Source organism: Heptranchias perlo, chromosome 20 (genome assembly GCF_035084215.1).
Source record: "Heptranchias perlo isolate sHepPer1 chromosome 20, sHepPer1.hap1, whole genome shotgun sequence".
In the NCBI taxonomy this organism is placed as follows: domain Eukaryota; kingdom Metazoa; phylum Chordata; class Chondrichthyes; order Hexanchiformes; family Hexanchidae; genus Heptranchias; species Heptranchias perlo.
Window position 1 is genome coordinate 12,658,935 of NC_090344.1, and position 18,354 is coordinate 12,677,288.

Genomic DNA, 18,354 nt, shown 5'->3' on the forward strand with positions numbered 1-18,354 from the left:
GTCTATTCTCATACCCTCTCTTTGCCCCTCTTATTTCCCCTTTCAGTTCCCCTCTGAACTTTCTGTATTCTGCCTGGTGAATGAACAAAAAAAAGTTAGGATTTCCGTCAGCCTGAAACAGAAAGTTATTAGTTGATTAATGGCGATTTGAACAACGATTCGTCTTTTTTCAGAGTTTAATGAGTATTGCGAAATTAATACAGTGAACTATTTTGTAGAAGTTAATCCCCTGAACGGGAAAGTGACCCGTTTCCACACTGAGAGCATTTGCAGTCGGCAGCTATCTTCTGAAGTTTTCCTATAGCGAAATGTATATCAGAGTTTCTGTAGTGTAGTGGTTATCACGTTCGCCTAACACGCGAAAGGTCCCCGGTTCGAAACCGGGCAGAAGCATTTTGAAAAAGTTCCCCACGAAAAATCAATACGTCTGAAAAAAAAGCAAGAATTCAGTCTGTGGTGAAATGTGAATAAAATACCACACCTCACAGAACCGATATATTTTCCATTCTCTGCATAGTTCAATACACATTCAAACACTACACATATACAGACAGTGTCTCGCCCTCATTCACGTTTCATACCCCGACTGTGCAGGAAGCCCCTCTCAAAGCTGCACATTGCGATTGTTTTCAGTTGATTTGTGAGAGGTCATTAAAGGATCCTGCAGCGCTGTCACGGTTTATAAAAACAGTTATAAACAGCATTGCAGCCGCGGCAACAAACAGATCAGTTTTTCGATGTTCGATGTTCCCGAAGATAACACCAAAGCTTTGACAACACATTGCAGGCATCGTCTGTCCCGTAGTTGTTGCTCCGCTGCGAAGACAGAACTTGCCAGCTGTTTCAAAATTTACAACCAGAACACTGGATCCTCAGATCACTACCCGTTTTAAAAGTCTGTTGCTCTACCTACTGAGCTACGCAGGCTCGCAATTTGTTAAGTTCCTATCGTACATATTCATTGTAGGACTCTGAATTATCTATCGTAGACGTCGAAATTGGGTGAGGGTCCCTGTTATAAAATTGTCAGCAACGTGTTGAGGACAATCCTTGTTTCTGTTGAACATGATGTAAGAAACATGGGCAGTGAACTCGTGAGTTTACAATTCTCGTGTTTGTGCCAAATAAGAACATAAGAAATAGGAGCAGGAGTAGGCCAATCGGCCCCTCCTGCCTGCTCCGCCATTCAATAAGATCATGGCTGATCTGATCCTAACCTCAAATCTAAATTCATGTCCAATTTCCTGCCCGCTCCCCGTAACCCCGAATTCCCTTTACTTCCAGGAAACTATCTATTTCTGTTTTAAATTTATTTCATGATGTAGCTATTATTTAACAATGTCTTGTCATTCGTTAGCTGCAATTAAAATAATACTTTACCCAGTGGCTCAAAAGCTAAACTTGTCCCACACGGGAGCTGGAAAAGGCCTCTCGACCTTTCAGCGTATTAACATCTGTGAGCTGAATAATTTCACCCGTTTCACAGTGACATCAGGGAGAATATTTCCCTTCCAGATTTTCCCCACACGAAACTTCCAACTGATGAATATCCGCTGAACGAAAAGTAGAATTGTATGTTTAGTTCTTTAGATTGAAAGATCTCGTACCGGCCCCTTTGCCATATCAGATGCCGCTAATCGCTCCCTCTCCCCCTATAAACAAGTAAATTCACACCGACTATTGCAAGACGGTAGGCCAGAGGAGCCCAAGTGCTCACATGGGAACACTAAGAAGTAGATGCGTTATGGAACACACCAGTTGTACCTTGAACTCAAGATGTTCGATTGTTCCAGATGAGGCTCAAATTCACAACCTGGGCATTTCTGGAGTTCATAAAAGTACCGCACGATGAGCGCTTGCGCCACAAGAGCAGCGCACAATCGGTTCTATCTGTGCTCCCGTCAAACAGCTTCATTTTCCGTCTCTGAATTATCGCTTTGTGATCTTTCTCCGAATTCTCCAAGAAGCCTCCAATCAAGATGCACTTCGATAAATATCCGCAGTGAACTTTAAAAGCCCTGGAATCTGAAACAAAACCCCAGAAGATAAGAACTTTTATTGATCTTATTATTAACTAAAGGACAACTTTTGATGGTGCTTTGAGGAGGATTTGGATAAAGTGTGAAATGAAACTGAGAAACTCTCTCTGAGCTGTCGTTGATTGAAGGGATGGGCGTTATTTCATTTGAAAACCTAGGCTCGGAACTTCCTGATGGAGAATTGTGACAGAAGATTGTGGTTCGTGACAGTTACCGGGGAGATCTAGAGGAGAGGGAGAAAGGTCAAAGTCACAGCTGTGACAGCTCAAGTGCTCTGCTTATCTGTAATATTTAAAAAAAGTAATGTACAGTACAGGGCAAACCGATTTGGTATCGGTTCTCAAATATACTAAAGGATACAGGTTCAAAGGGGGATTTGTGAAGAGGGAACGGATTTAACCGCCAGACCGAAATCATTCCCCATGAATCTGAAGTGTCTTGCGGAAAACGGCAGCGCGAACTGTTATGTTCGTGTCATCACTTCAAAGACCCTCCAATTACCGACAGTATCTTTGAACGAGTTGTGCACAAAACCGTGAGTGAAGCCGCTTTGCATTTGTCAAACGTGCAGGTGACGATATTGGCGTTAATAAGGGTGGATTTCAATTATTTGAAATCTCACCATAATTCTTGACCCGAAAATCGACTGTAAAATTGAGGTTTTCATGTAAGTCGTGAATTGTAGGCAAAGCCGCATCAAACAGATCAGAGAAATGAAGAGCAGAAAATGTGGATGAAATTTGCACGAGTGAAAATCCTGTTTTTCGGAAGACTCTGTCTCCAATGGTAGAGAGGATTGATATTTCGAGCTGTTATTCACCAGCCTTAACTTTAGTAATTTCCTGTTTGCTGACAATGAGATGAGACGAAATGAACAGGTCTAACGAGCCGGTCTGTAACACAGGACAATGATTCAGTGCAGCTCGTTACCCAGTCACTGGGCTCCGTTATAGCCGCTCCTGTCAGTCACACACAAAGAGAAATTGTAAATCGGAAACAGAAAGAGTTAATGTAAAACACTTAATATCAACCACCAGTTTTTCCCTCTTTCCGGCTTTTAAAACAATCTGTTTCACAGTTTGTCAAACCCAAAACAGCCTCTGGTATTTGCTCATCGAGAATTTCAGTGGAAATTGGGACCGTCACTTAGTATCGGAACAAATATACCCGCTGAGGTTTCGGGGTTGTTATTGATTTATTTATATCAGTGAGTGGCTGATTTTAAACTAGGTGAGGGTCTAAACCTGAGGTAAGAGCCTGGGATAGACAAGAGATTCTACAATATATCAAGTTAAATTACACTGATTCCACCAACACTGTACATCACATCCCTTAAATATTGTTACCTGTTACTGTATAAAACTGGTGAGAGTGGAAATGGGAAATAACTGAAAAAACCTTCATTGTATCAAACGTATTATTATTATACAAACAATGTACAGCCTATCCCATAAAAAAGACTCAATGTAAAACCAGTCGCCAGTCCCAGACCCGCTGTGCCCGTGATGTGATTTGCATCCGATTCTGACTGACTTAGTATCAGACGCGCTCCCGTCAACAGTAAACGGATGGGGCCGGATCCTTAAGAGAAAAATGAGGACCGACGTCGGCATAACCTGTCTTCATAATTTAACCATTTTAGCCCCGGTATCATTCTGGTCATTCGGCGCTGCACCACTCCAAGGCCAATATTTCCTTCCTGATGTGTGGTGCCCAGAGCTGAATGCAGTACATTAAATGGGGTCTCAGCAAGGATTTCTATCTGTAACATACTTCCCCCCTTTGAATACCAGCTTCCTTGAGATAAAGGCCAACATCCCATGAGACATTTAAATCAATTTTTCTACCATTCCACTGGATTTAGCGATTTCTGTACTTGGACCCCAAAATCTCTCTGCTCCTCCACAGTTCCTAGCTTCTCACCATTTAGAAAATACTCTGATCTATCTTGCTTCAGTCCAAATTAGATGAACTCACACTTTTCCATATTGAAAGTTTGAACAGACTGGGGCTCTTCTGCATAGAAAAGAGAAGGCTGAGGGGTGACCTGATATCGGACTTTAAGATTATCCAAGGGTTTGATAGGTTGGACGTAGATAAGGTGTTTGCATTTGTGGAGGTGGGAACTCCAAATCATTGAGGCAATGAATATAAGGTAGTCACTATTTAATTCAACATTGCATTCAAGAGGAACACATTTACCCAGAGAGAAGTTAGAATGTGCAATTCGCTCCCACAAGGAGCAGTTTAGGCAAATAGCATGGATTCGTTTACAGCGAAGCTTGAAAAAGAAATGGAGGAGAAAGGAATATAATGGTTTGCTCATCGGGCTAGATTAAATGGGGATGGCGGAGGCTTGTTTGCAGCATAAACACCGGCATTGTCTAGCTGGGCCGAATTGCCTGTTTCCGTGATGTACATTCTATGTAATTCTATGTAAGCTCCATCTGCCACAGTTTTGCCAACTCACTTAATTTATCAATTTGCCTTGGCAACTTTATGCTTCCATCTCCATGACTCACTGTGACACCTATCTTGGTGTCAGCGACACACGTGGATATACGGCTCTCTATTCCTTGGTCTACGTCATTTATATGCCGGGTCTCTGTCTCCCATCTTCCATCCAACTCCCTACCCATTTCATTAGGTTGCCTTAAATTCTACGCACCGTCATTGTCGTTAACAGTCTCTTATATGGTACCTTATCGAATACCTCTGGAAGTCAATATCATATAACAACCATGGACACTCCATTATCTACCACGTTAGTTACATCTTCATAAAGTTCAACTAGTTTTGTTAGACTTGACTTACAAAATATCCATGCTGGCTCTCTCTGATCAATTCATGTTTATCCAAGTGCTCAATCTTTCTTTCCCTAATAACGGATAATGGCAACTTCCCCACAACGGATGTCAGACGAATGGGTCTATAATTTCCAACATCATCTCTGCCACCCATCCCAAATAATGGAGTGACATTGAAATTGTTTCCATCAAAGGAACAATTCCTGAACCAAGAGAGTTTGAACGATCATGACTGAAGCATGTACAATTTCCTCACCTAGTCCTCTCAGTCCCCTGGGATGGCCACCATCAGGTCCTGGAGATTTGTCTATCTTTCATCTAATTATTTTCTCCATTGCCATTATTTTACTTATACTGAATCCCCTTGATTTATTTACAGTTTTCCACATATCTCTGATATGTCAGCCTCATTTATTTCTGTGAAGAACGAAGCAAAGTAAATATTTAGAAACTCTACATTTCATGATTTTCAATTACAATATCACCTCCATCTGTCTTTAAGCGGCCCACATTACTCTAAGCCTCCATTCTTTCACTTAATATACTGGTAAAAATCTTGACTGTTGTCCTCATTTTCCCGAACAGGTTTTTCTCCTTTTCCCTGTTTGGGCCTCTTCCGGTTTTTAATTTTCATCACCAACATAAACAATACTTTGCTGTAAAGTTCGTCTCAATATTTCTTCACTTTCAGAGAGAGAATTGTCCAAACCGGTAATTTACTTAATGTAACAAACATAAGTACACATAATCATCCGTATATCAACGCATTGATGGACACACAAAGATAAACACAACGAGATATGCAGGCAGCATCGGGATGAACAGGTGAACGAACAAGCTGAACAGACAAAGATGAAACGGTCTGAACCCCAAACAGTGACGTATCGCTGATAGATATTAATGAGAGGAGGTGGGGCTGAGCTATCATAAATGGGCGCTGTGGCTTAGTTGGTTAAAGCATCTGTCTTGTAAACAGAAGAGCCTGGGTTCAACTCCCAGCAATGCCTTGTGCATCTACTTATTTTTACCTAATTTGTGGAATTAAGCGACAAAATGGCACTTTGGAATTGGTATTTGTTCAGATTTGAGGAGGAAACTGATATCAGATTGACTCGTCTAAAACGCCCTTTCATTGTACAGTCAGACCTCTCATAGAATGTGTCAGCAACGGGTTAACTTAAAGACACTTTCTTGTTTCTGGGCTCGTTGAGGTCAGGGTATAATTCACAATTTGAGGTTCAAACCCGGAAGTAGTCCTAATTTGGACCTTGACTTGTGATCTTGACCTGCGGTGAAAATCTTTGCAAAGAGGAAAATGAAGTCCCCAGATCACTCCACCTGAATCTCCAGACCCCGATGAAATATATCCCAGGCTGTTAACAGAAGCAAGGAAGGAAATAACGGAGGCTCTGACCATCATTTTCCAATCCTCTCTGGATACAGGGGATATGCCGAAGGATTGGAGGGCTGCTAAAGTTGTACTGTTGTATAAAAAGGGAGAAAAGGATAGATAAAGTAATTATAGGCCAGTCAGCCGAACCTCGGTCAGGCTGAAGGTATTCTATTAAATCTACTCTGCACTTCCTCCACGGCCAATACAGGGAGGAGGGGACTCTTGACTGACAAGCCTCAGCTCCACCAGGAGAGGGAGACTGACCCACGCTCTCTCTTGCTTCTGGGATGTGCCACTTTTGAAAAAAAAGGTGAATTTCTCTATATCTTTAAACGCTCTGTCTCACTGCACATGATTTAAAGTGTATTGTGGGACGCTGTGAGTGTCTCTGTACCTGTAAACTCTCTGACTCACTGCACGGATGTTTAATGTGTACTGTAGGATAGTATGTAAGTATCTCTGTATCTTTAAACTCTCTGTCTCTCTGCACAGGTATTGAAAGTGTATTGTAGGATGGCGTGTGTGTCTTTATGCCTTTAAACTCCCTGTTTCACTGCACAGCATTGACAGTGTATTGTAGGATGGTGTGAATGGGATGAGGTTCTGTGGGGCGAAGTGTAGCCGATTGGGAGCAGCGCCCGTTTGCGGGGTGAGTATTGCACGCTTGATTTTCTCTCTCCCTCCTATCTTTCTTTCTCTCTTTCTTTCTTTCACCTCCCTCTCTCCCATTCTTTCTTTCACTCTCTTTTCATTCCTCTTCTTTCTTTCTTTGTCTTTCTGCCCCAGCACATTTGTCTTTATCCTGTTTTTGTTCTCACATGTGTCTCTGTTGGATGATCCAAAATTCAGACCCGCCGCTTCTTCCAGCTTTTCCTTCCTTCCACAATCATCGTTCATTTCATTGACACTTTACTGCGGCCTTGCCGACTCTAACATTCACTTTCACATTCTGACGCCTTTACGTTTGCTCTCCATCGACCGCTGTTTCTCGGGGGCACATGTCCCGTTCGCATCAATGTTCATTTGTGCCTTGAAACCAGTCGATACATTTCGATCTGCTCCAGAGACAAGCTCCAAGAAAGCAGGGCTGGCATTCGGTGGGACAGCGCATATGTTTCCGTGAAATTTCCATGGGGTATCTTGTGACACGGGGGATGTTAACATGGTTTTGTTTCCATGGTCGTTGGCGCTTTTCCCCGAGCAGTTGATGTGCGGGAGAGACGGGCGGCGCGACATTGCTGCGAATGACGGCTGAAAGGTGCACTTTTGGCAATCTGCGCGGTGCAGGAAAGTCGGAAATGTTCCGCTTGATCTTAATAGGTCTGTGGAAATGTCCGATTGTAAAGGAATGAGGAGAAATGAAAAGAGCGGCAATGGTGAAAAAGTGTCGATTACAGGAGGTTGGCCGTGAGCGAAAGGTCCTTTGAAAGCTCGGCGCGGAGGAGATTTTGTTCGGAAACGGCAGACTTGAAGTGCGTGAGGAAAGTGAAGTGTGAGCTGCGTCCTTGGGTGAAATTGGGTGTTTTCAGGAAAACAGCCATTGTGAAATCACAAAAATGAAAACAGAAAAAGCTGAAAACGCTGAGCAGGTCAGGCAGCACCTGTGGAGAAAGAACCAGAGGAAACGTTTCAGCTCGATGACCTTCATCATTCGATCTGAATGGCTTCCCAGATGCGTGAGTAACTGCGCTATCTCAGATGCTGGTTTCCATCTCTGAATTATGTGGGTTCGAATCTCACTGCTGCCAGAATTTGTCGACCGTTCCATTTTGGCCGCCTCACAAAAATCCCATCTTTGGTAAGAAGTGCTTTTCCGCATTGCTGGTTTACACCTTTTTGCACAATTCAGCAAAGTCTGGATTGCCACCCAACTGTTTCTTAGACGGAGGTGTTGGGACTGTAAGGTGTGATCTCGGCGAAGTATCAATCAATGTGCACAATGGCGCCCTGGTGAACCGAGTACCTCTTATAGTCAGTATAATATAAAAGATATGCACCATAATTATGAATTTCTTCTTTGCATCACACTAGGATTTATTATCAGGGAATGTACATGAGCAGGTCGATTTACGTCACGCTCCGGTCGCTTCGCATCGCCTCCCACAAATAGAATAGAATCATAGAAAGGTCACAGCACGAAAAGAGGCCATTCGGCACATCGAGTCCGTGCCGGCTCTCTGCAAGTGCAATCCAGACAGACCCACTCCCCCGTCCATTCCCTGTAGCCCTGCATTCTCTTTCGTTTCAAATACTTATCCAGTTCTTTATTGAAGACCATGATTGAATCTGCCTCCACCACCCCCTCGGGCGATGTATTCCAGATCCTAAACACTCGCTGTGCAGAAAAGTTTTTCCTCATGTCACCTTTGGTTCTTTTGCCGAACACCTTAAATCGATGTTCTCTGGTCCTTGAACCTTCCGCCAATAGGAACAGTTTCTCTCTATCTGCTCTGTCTGGATCCTTCATGATTTTGAATACCTCTATCAAATCTCCTCGTAACCGTCTCTGTTCCAAGCAGAACAACCCCAGCTTCTCCAATTGATCCATGAAACATATACCCCTCATCCCTGGAATCATTACAGTAAATCTCTTCTGTGGGGATTCGTTATTAACATCGCCGAATCCCCCACCATCAACATACTGGTGGTCACCATTAACCAGAAATTTAACTGGACCAGCTGCATCAATATTGTGGCGACAAGAGCAGGTCAGAGGCTGGATATTCTGTGCCAAGTGACTAACCTTCGAACTCCCAAAAGCCGTTCAACCATCGACAAGGCGGAAGTTGAGTGAGTTGGAATACTCATGTGTTGGCCATCGACCTGAAATGTTAACTCTGTTTCGATGTCGAAAGATTCTGCCTGACCTGCAAAGGATCTGCACATTTGCAGTTTCAGGTTGGCAACACAGCCAGTATTTTCATTTTGAATAAAGGTGCTTTCGCGTATTTCCGTATGCGACGAGGTGGCCGAGAGGTTAAGGCGATGGACTGCTAATCCATTGTGCTGTGCACGCGTGGGTTCGAATCCCATCCTCGTCGCTCTGATTTGTTTCTCTCATTCAGTCCACCCAGAAGGTCTGGTCAAAGTCCCATCCTTCTCGAAACGGCATACGGTGGGTTTTGCATTGTTTGCTGATGTCAGCAACAGTTCCTTCCAGGATGGTGTTGAGATTGTAAGGTCGCGAAGTATCAGATTGCGCATTGGTGTCATTGTAAAAAGAGTAAATCTTATGGTCAATGTAAGAGAAACTTATGCACCATAATTATGATTTATGTCCGGATCATTCCGTGTCTGTGTCTGTTTAAAAGGGGTGTGCTGTAAGTCCCGGATCATTCTGTGTGCGTTTTACCCGATTTTCTTGATACCCTTTTTCCTTCTGAACTGAAATAACGATCCTCTCTCGAGAAGAAGGTTCACCACCTGCTTCGGCCAACTGGTAGGAAAAATAACAAAAACTGATGAGACCAAGTTCATTCTGCCGGGCTTCCATTCCAATCTCCGCACTCTATCCCCCATTCAGTCCCACCCCGCCTGGACATTATAATCTGCGATGTTCATAAGGGAATGGAGAGGCCGAATATCACGGTTATAATTTTCTTGGTTGCTCAACAATGAAAAGCTTCAATTGTAATGATTCAGAAGGTAATCATAGAATCATAGAATCTTACAGCACAGAAGGAGGCCATTCGGCCGTCGTGCCAGTGTCGGCGTTTTCGAAGACCTGTCCAAATTAGACCCACACCCCAGATTTTTGCCCATAACACTGCAAATTAGTCCTCTTCAATTATGTCCAATTGCCTTTTAAATGATCCTATGGAATCTGCTTCCACCACCCTTTCAGGAAGTGCGTTCCTGATCATAACAACCGTCTGTGTGAAAAAAATTCTCCTCAATTCCCCTCTAGTTCTTTTGCCAATTATTTTCAATCTGTGATCTCCGGTTACCGACCCACTTACCAGAGGAAACAGTTTCTCCCTACTTGCTCTTTCAAAACCCCTCATGATTTTGAATACCTCTATTAGGTCTCCCGTTAACCATCTCTGCTGTAAGGAGAACAATCCCAGCTTCTCCAATCTCTCCACATAACTGAAGTCCCTCATCACTGGTGTCATCCAGGTCAACCTGCTCTGAATCCTCTTCAATGCCTTTTCATCCTAAAGTGTGGTGCCCAGATCTGTACAATATACTTCAGCTGAGGGCAAACCAATGAGTTGTAAGGATTAGCATGACTTCCCTTTTAAATGTATTCAATGCCCCGATTGACAAAGCCAAGTATCCCATTCGCTTTCTTAACCACCTTATCAACTTGCCCTGTTTTCTGAATATGCTCCCCCAGGTCCCTCTGCTCTTGCAACCCCCCATAAATTGTTCCATTTAGATTATACTGCCTCTCCATGTTCTTCTTCCAAAAGTGCATCACTTCACACTGATCGGCGTTAAATCTGTCACGTGACTGCCCATTTCACCAGTCTGTCTTTGTCCTCCTGAAGTCTGCTGCTATCTTCCTCACTATTTACTACGTTACCAAGTTTTGTATCATCCGCAAACTTCGAAATTGTGCTCCCTATTGCCACATCCAAGTCATTTATATATAACAAGAAAAGCAATAATCCTAATACCGAACCCTGGGGGATCCCACTGCATATTTCTCTCCAGTCAGAAAGACATCCGTTCACCACTAATCTCGACCTCCTATCCTTTAGCCAATTACTTGCCCACGTTTCCACCGACCCTTTAATCCCACGTGCTTCTAGTTTTCGAATAAGTCTGTGATGTGTTCATTTCTAAAATGTGCCCTCAAAAAAAATATATCCCCATAATATTATTGTGAAACAATGAGAATACAGATATTAAATCGAGTGCTCGATCGGGTTCATTCCCATTACCCGGAGGTGACGCGACTCGAGGAGGGGGAATCCCATCTGGGTTTATTTTTTCCGAAAACGGAGACGGAAAATAGCAAAACTCAACCCGTCGAAATCCAACAATTGGACGAAGAACCGACAGCCTTTTCCCATCCCGGGTTTGCAGACCTGTCTGTTGAAGGAAGCCTGATAAGTCCATTAGGGATCAACAGCGAAAGTGAAGAAACGCAGACAGAGATAGAGAGATACATGCAAAGAAAGTACTATAAATCTCCAATTCTGTGATTGAGCAGAATTTAGGTGGCAGCTTAAAGGAAATTCGTCGCATGCCGTGAAATCTTAGACGTGTACATAGGGCTGGATTCTTACATTATTTCTGAAAAAAAGTAAACACTGCCTGGTAACTACAGCTCTTACTTATTTGACCATTTTAGAGTGGCGGTGTCAAGTGATTTCGAATCTCAGTGAATTTCAAGACCATGCTTGACCCACAGGTAGCACGCGGTTGTAGACTGCGCAGGCTCATCACAGGAACTCTGCCAGACTGCATTTTCCAGACTTGTATTCAACGCTACACGTGCAGCATGCAGCCGTGTGTGCATTGGTGGTTCAGTGTAGAACCCTCGCCTGCCGACGGGAAACCAGGGGTTTGGTTCCAGGCCAATGCAGCTTCCTTTACCTTTTGTATCTGTACCCATGAGAACGCCTGAATTGGGATAAATTCATGTGCCGGCTTCAATCTGTACAACTTCTTGAAAGATTCTATTCATTTCGTCCACGTGTCTTTCGTGGACAAACCCTCTGCATTCTGTCCTCTGGTGTTCAAACATGCTCTGCTGGAGATAAGTCAAACCTGCCTTCTGCACTTGCTTCAAAGATGTGAGAAGCCAATTGGTGGTTTTTGACGAAAAATGGGGACGCAAGGGGCTCATACCGGGATTTGAACCAGTGAAACTCCCTGAGCGAGAATCAGATCCAAAGTCCAACTGGTAACAGAGCCGTGCAGCCACTGTAAAATTTCGCTGCCACGCAGCCGATCCGCCATCCTTTCAGAACACCATGGCCATCCAAACTCGCTTTCTTGTACGATATACGATGTAGAGCAATATCAGGTTCTAAACTAATTATTTCAGATCAACAATATTCGTCTCTCTTTATCAAATTTGTTTTGAGTGTACGACTTGTATTATCAAGTAACACTTTACAGAATGAATTACTCTGAAACGACATTGTCGTCTGTCTCGGCATCGTCATAGTTTACACTCCACCATAAGCACACTTTACTCAAATTGCTGCTTTCATTCACCATGAGAACGAACAGCCATGAATGTGGATACATTAGCTACGAATTTATCAGCTGGGTTGCACCTTTCCTTTTCCTCCTACCTCAGTCTTTTTTTTCTTTACCCTTCTCTGCTATTTTTGCAGGTTAGATCAGCCATCGCCGTTCAAGGAAGCCTGAGAAGTCCATTGTGGACAATACAGAGAGACAAGAGACGGAGACATGGAGAGATGAAGAGATGCATGTAAAGAAAATAAAGAGTATAAATGTCAGGTTTTGCAAACGAGCAGAATTTATGTTACAGATTGGGAGAGATTCCTTCTTGGGTCTTGAAATCTTGCAAGAGAAGATTGGACACAACTTTGAAGCCTCGCTGGAGAATCTCTCATTCTGGGAGAGAGATAAATGCGGTCAATTAATTCCAATTAATCTATTTCAGCACTGAAGGGATCTTTAAACAGTAGCTCTGCGAGCAGAATTCAAACCTGGGCAGGAAAACCTCAATTGAATTTTGAGTCCAACGCTTTAAACTCTCGGCCACCGCAGCTGTAAACGGCATGTTCATTCAGATCGGATTCCAAATGGACGCATGCTGCTGTTACAAACGCGCGCATTGATGGTGCTTGGGGTCGAATTCTTACTTGTTACGCTGGAGACCTTGGTTCGATTCCCAATACAATGCAGGATCATTCTGTAACAATGAGGAACTGAAGAACAAAAGTATACTATTTCGCCCCTCGAGCCTTATGCGCAATTCAGTGAGATCCTGGTTGATATGTAACCTAACTGCACATTATCGCATTAGCCCCATGTCCCTTAATGCCTTTGGTTAACAAAAATCTATCAATTTCAGTTTTAAAATTAACAATTGAGCTCGCATCAACTGCCGTTTGTGGAAGAGAGTTCCAAACTTCTCCCTCCCTTTGCTTGCAGAGGTGTTTCCCAACTTCACTCCTGAAAGTCCTGACCCTAATGTTTAGGCTGTTTCCCCGAGTCCGAGACACGCTAACGGGCGGAAATCTTTTTTTTTCGATTTACCCCATCAGTTCCCCTTAATATTTTGAAATATTCGATCAAATCGGCACTTAATCTACTGAATTCGAGGCAAACCCGAGTTTATGTAATCTCTCCGCGTAATTTAAACTGTGGAGTCCAGGCAACATTCTAGTAAATAGACGCTGCACTCCCTTCATAGCCAATATATCCTTCCTAAGGTGCGTTGCCCAGAACTGAAGGCAATACTCCAGGTCTGGTCTAACCAGAGCTTTGTATAACTGTATCATAATGCCTACCCCCTTGAATCTAGTCCTCTGGATATAAAGACCAACATTCCATTAACCTTTTTGATTATTTTTTGCACCTGTCCATGACATTTTAATGATGTATGTTCCTGGACCCCAAAGTCTTTTTGGACCTCCACTGTTTCGAGCTTTTCACCATTTCGAAAGTACTCTGATCGATCCTTTTCGGTCCAAAGTGGATGACCTCACACTTGACGAAATTCATATCGATTTGCCACAATTTTACCCATTCATTTATTATATTAATGCCTCTCTGTAATTTTATGCTTTCATCTGCACTGCTTCCAATGCTGCCCATCTTGGTGTCATCGGCAAACTTGGATATGTGGCTTTCTATCCCGTCATCTAATATCCGCCTGAATTGGGAAAAATCCAAATTCAGTTTCAATCTCCTCATAATCTTGAGACATTTTATTTGCTTCATGTGTATTGCGCCGACGAAACTTCGGCATTCAGTCCACGAGAGCTCAAACATCCTCTGGACATAATTCAGTTCTCCCAACAGCAAAACTGAAAAGATGTGAGAAACCAATTGGTGACTTTTCACTCAATGGAGAAACACATGCGGGCTCGTCCGGGAATTGAACCCGGGACCTCTCGCATATCACTCAATGAAACGCCCTAAGCGAGAATCATACCCCTAGACCAACGAGCCACTGTTACATTAATTGTGCAGCCAGTGTAAAAGTTGGTTGCGTCTCACAGCCGATCGCCCATCCTTTCAGACCACTTCGATCCATTCAATCTCGTTTTCTATTCGGGTGGACAGCAATATCAAGTTGTGCACCAACTATTTCCATTCACCAATATTAGTCTCCCTTTACCAAATTGCTTTCTATACTTTTGTACTTTTGCACTCGATACATCTATTATAAAGCCCAGGATCCCGTATGCTTTTTAACCGCTTTCTCAACCTGCCCTGCCACATTCAACGATTTGTACACATAAACCCCTCTTTGTTCCTCTACCGCTTTTACATTTGTGTCCCGGAGTTTATTTTGCCTCTCCTCGTTTTTCCGACCGAAATGTATCACTTCGCATTTTTTTTGCGTTAAATTTCATCTGCCCCGTCTCCCCCCAAGCCACCAGCCTGTCTGTATCCTTTGAAGTCCATCACTATCCTTATCATTGTTTCCTACTGTTCCAAGTTTTGTTTCATCTGCAAATTTTGAAATTGTGCTCCGTGCACTCAAGTCCAAGTCATTAATATATATCAAGAAAAGCAGTGGTCCCAGCACTGATCCCTGGGGAACGCCAGTGTACAACTCTCGCCAGTTCGAAAAACAACAGCTCACCAGTAATCTCTGTTTCCTGCTGTTCGTCAATTCTGCATTTATGTTCTTTCTGCCCTGTTTATTCCATGGGCCGCAATCTTGATGAGAAGCCTACCATGCGGCACTTTAGCAAACACCTTTTGAAAGTCCTTATACACCACATCAACTAAATTGCCCTAATCTATCCTCTCTGTTACCTCATCAAAAAACTCTAACAGGTCAGTTAAGCACGATTTGCCTTTAACAAATCCGTGCTGCCTTTCCCTAATCAATCCACCCTCATCCATGTGGCTGTTAATTCTGTCCCGGGTTATCGTTTCTAAACGTTTCCCCACCACTGAGGTTAAACTGACTGGCCTATAGTTGCTGGGTTTAATCGTACACCCTTTTTTGGACAAGGGTGTAACCTTTGCAATTTTCCAGTCCTCTGGCACCACACACATATCTAAGGATGTTGGTAGATTATGGCCAGTACCTCTGCAATTTGCACCCTTACTTCCCTCAGCAACCTAGCATGCATCCCATCCGGACGTGGTGGCTTATCTACTTTAAGTACAGCCAGCCGTTCAAGTGCCTCTTCCTTTATCAATTTTTAGACCATCCAGTATCTCAACGATAACTTCCTTTGCTGAGACTCTGTCTTCTTGGTAAAGACAGATACAAAGTACTCATTTGGTACCAAGGCCATCCCCTCTGCCTCCATGAGTAGATCTCCTTTATCGTGCCGAATCGGCCTCACCCCTCCTCTGACTACCCGTTCACTGTTTGCATGCCTGTCGAAGTCTTTTGGATTCCATTTTATGTTGGCCGTCAGTCAATAGTCATATTTCTCTTTGCCTCTCATTTCCTTTTTCACTTCCCCTCTGAACTCCCTAAATTCTGCCTGGTGAATTGACGCATAAAAAAGTTAGCATTTCTTTCAGCCGGAAACAGAAAGTTACTGGTTGATCAATGGCGATTTGAACAAGTATTCGTCTTTTTTACAGAGTTTAATGAGTTTTGCGAAATTAATACAGTGAACTAATACAGTAAAGTTGAATTTCTGATCGGGAACCGCCTCAGACGGCTCATTACTGCCCATCCCTGGGAAACAAGATACTACCGAAACTTTGACAACACATCTCAGGTCCCCCTACAAAGTCACAGCTTGCCAGCTGTTCCGAAATTTGGAGCCTGGACAGGAAGTTAAACGCTGGACCTTCAGCTCACTGCCCACTTTAAAAGTCTGATACTCTACCGACTGAGCTACCCAGGCTCGATACGACATAAGCTCCCATCGTACATATTCATGGGAGATCTCTGAATTATCATTGCAGCCGTCGAACGAGGGTGAGGTCCGTTTGATAAAATTCTCAGGAACATGTTGAGGAGAATCCTTGTTTCTGTTGAACAAGATGTAAGAAACATGAACAGTGAACTCGTGAGTTTACAATTCTTCTTGTTTGTACGAAATGTCTTGTCATTCGTTAGCAGCAATTAAAAATAACACTTTACCCAGAGGCTCAAAGGCTGAACTTGTCCCACACGGGAGTTGGAAAAGGCCTCCCGACCTTTCAGCGTATTAATATCTGTAAGCTGAATAATTTCACCCGTGACACAGTGAAACCAGGCAGAATATTTCTCTTCCAAATTTTCCCAACACGAAACTTGCAACCGATGAATATCGGCTTAAAGAAAATAAGAATTGTTTGTTTGGTTCTTTAGATTTAATGATCTCGTACCGGCCCCTTTGCCAGATGAGCTGCCGCTAAACGCCCCCTCTTCCCCGATGAACAAGTGAACTGGCACTTGCTATTGAAAGACGGTAGGCCAGAGGAACCCAAATGCCCACATGGGAAAACTAAGAATTCGATTGTTGACCTCCATACGTTTGTCCCACAAGGGCGTATTGTAAAAACGACTGGTTGTGAACAAGATGCGTTATTGAAGATACCATTTCTACCTTGAACTCCGATCAAAATGTTCGGAGTAAAAGGTTTGATTGTTTTAGAAGACGCTCGAACTCACAACCTGGTCATTTCTGGAGCCCATACTGCTATAAATAAGGAACGCACGCTTAACAATTGTGGAACACGAGAACAGCGAACAACCGACAGCATCAGCGCTCCTGCCAAACAGCTTTATTTTCGGTCTCTCAATTATCACTTCGAGATCTTTCTCAAACAGAAGCCTCCAATCAAGATGCGCTTCGTTAAATAACAATTCCTAAATCAAGAGAGTTTTGGTCAATCATGACTAAAGCATGTACAATTTCCTCTCCTGTTCCATTTCATCCCCTGGGGTGGAAACCATCAGCTCCTGGAGATTTGTCTATCTTTCGCCTCCTCATTTTCTCCATTGCCATCATTTTACTTATACGAATCCCCTTGATTTATTAACAGTTTTCCTCGTGTCTCTGGTATGTTAGTCTCATCCATTTCTGTGACGAACGATGCAAAGTAAAAATTTAGCAACTCTGCCATTTCCTGATTTTCAATTACAATATCACCTCCATCTGTCTTTAAGCAGCGCACATTACTCTCAGCCTCCCTTCTTTCTCTTCACATACTCGTCAAAACCTTGAGAGTTGTCCTCATTTTCCCTCATAAGTTTTTCTCCTTTTCCCTTTTTGCTCCTCTTACGATTTTTTTAGTTTCATCACCACAATAAACAACACTCCGCTGTAAAGTCCGGCTCAATAGTTCACCAGTGTCAGAGCGAGAATTGTCTGAAGCCCTGATTTATTTCATGTCACAAATACAATCACACATAATCATCCATGTATCAACACACTGAAGGATACACAAAGATCAACTCAGCGAGAAATGCAGTCAGTGTCGGGATGCACAGGTGAACGGACAAGCGAAATGGACAGAGACAAAACGGCTTGAACCCCGAACAGTGAAGTGTCGCTGATAGATATTAGTGAGGAGGTGGGGGCACCATGTCATCAATTGGCGCTATGGCTTAGTTGGTTAAAGCATCTGTCTAGTAAACAGGAGATCCTGGGTTCAACTCCCAGCAGTGCCTTGTGCAGCTCGTTATTTTACCTAATTTATGGAATAAAGCGACAAAATAACAATGTGGTGTTCGGATTTGTTCAGGTTTCAGGAGGAAACGGATAACAGAATGACTGTTCAAAAACGCCCTTTCATTCCACAGACAGACCTCTCAGAGAATGTGTCTGTAACACGTTAATTTCAGGACACGTTCTTGTTTCTAGGCTCGTTGGGATCGGGGTATAATTCACGATTTGAGGTTCAAAGCCGGAAGACATCCTAATTTGGACCAAGACTTGTGATCTTGACCTGCGGGACAAAAGTTTGCAAAGAGGAAAAATAAGTCCTCAAATCGCTCGACCTGAATCTCCAAGCCCAGATGAAATAGATCCCAGGTTGTTAACAGAAGCAA

General features: G+C 43.2%; 5 non-coding genes across 5 annotated transcripts; 4 read left to right on the forward strand and 1 right to left on the reverse strand.

Annotated features, from left to right (window-relative positions):
- Positions 1–320: 320 nt before the first annotated feature.
- trnav-aac (transfer RNA valine (anticodon AAC)) lies at positions 321–393 on the forward strand. The gene has a single exon. It is a non-coding gene; the product is annotated as a tRNA-Val (tRNA).
- A 5,386-nt stretch (positions 394–5,779) lies between these two features.
- trnat-ugu (transfer RNA threonine (anticodon UGU)) lies at positions 5,780–5,853 on the forward strand. The gene has a single exon. It is a non-coding gene; the product is annotated as a tRNA-Thr (tRNA).
- A 3,345-nt stretch (positions 5,854–9,198) lies between these two features.
- trnas-gcu (transfer RNA serine (anticodon GCU)) lies at positions 9,199–9,280 on the forward strand. Its single transcript has one exon. It is a non-coding gene; the product is annotated as a tRNA-Ser (tRNA).
- A 4,976-nt stretch (positions 9,281–14,256) lies between these two features.
- Positions 14,257–14,345, reverse strand: trnap-agg (transfer RNA proline (anticodon AGG)). The gene is given in 2 exon segments: positions 14,257–14,292; positions 14,310–14,345. It is a non-coding gene; the product is annotated as a tRNA-Pro (tRNA).
- Positions 14,346–17,899: 3,554 nt separating this feature from the next.
- On the forward strand, positions 17,900–17,973 carry trnat-agu (transfer RNA threonine (anticodon AGU)). Its single transcript has one exon. It is a non-coding gene; the product is annotated as a tRNA-Thr (tRNA).
- The last annotated feature ends 381 nt before the right edge of the window (positions 17,974–18,354 follow it).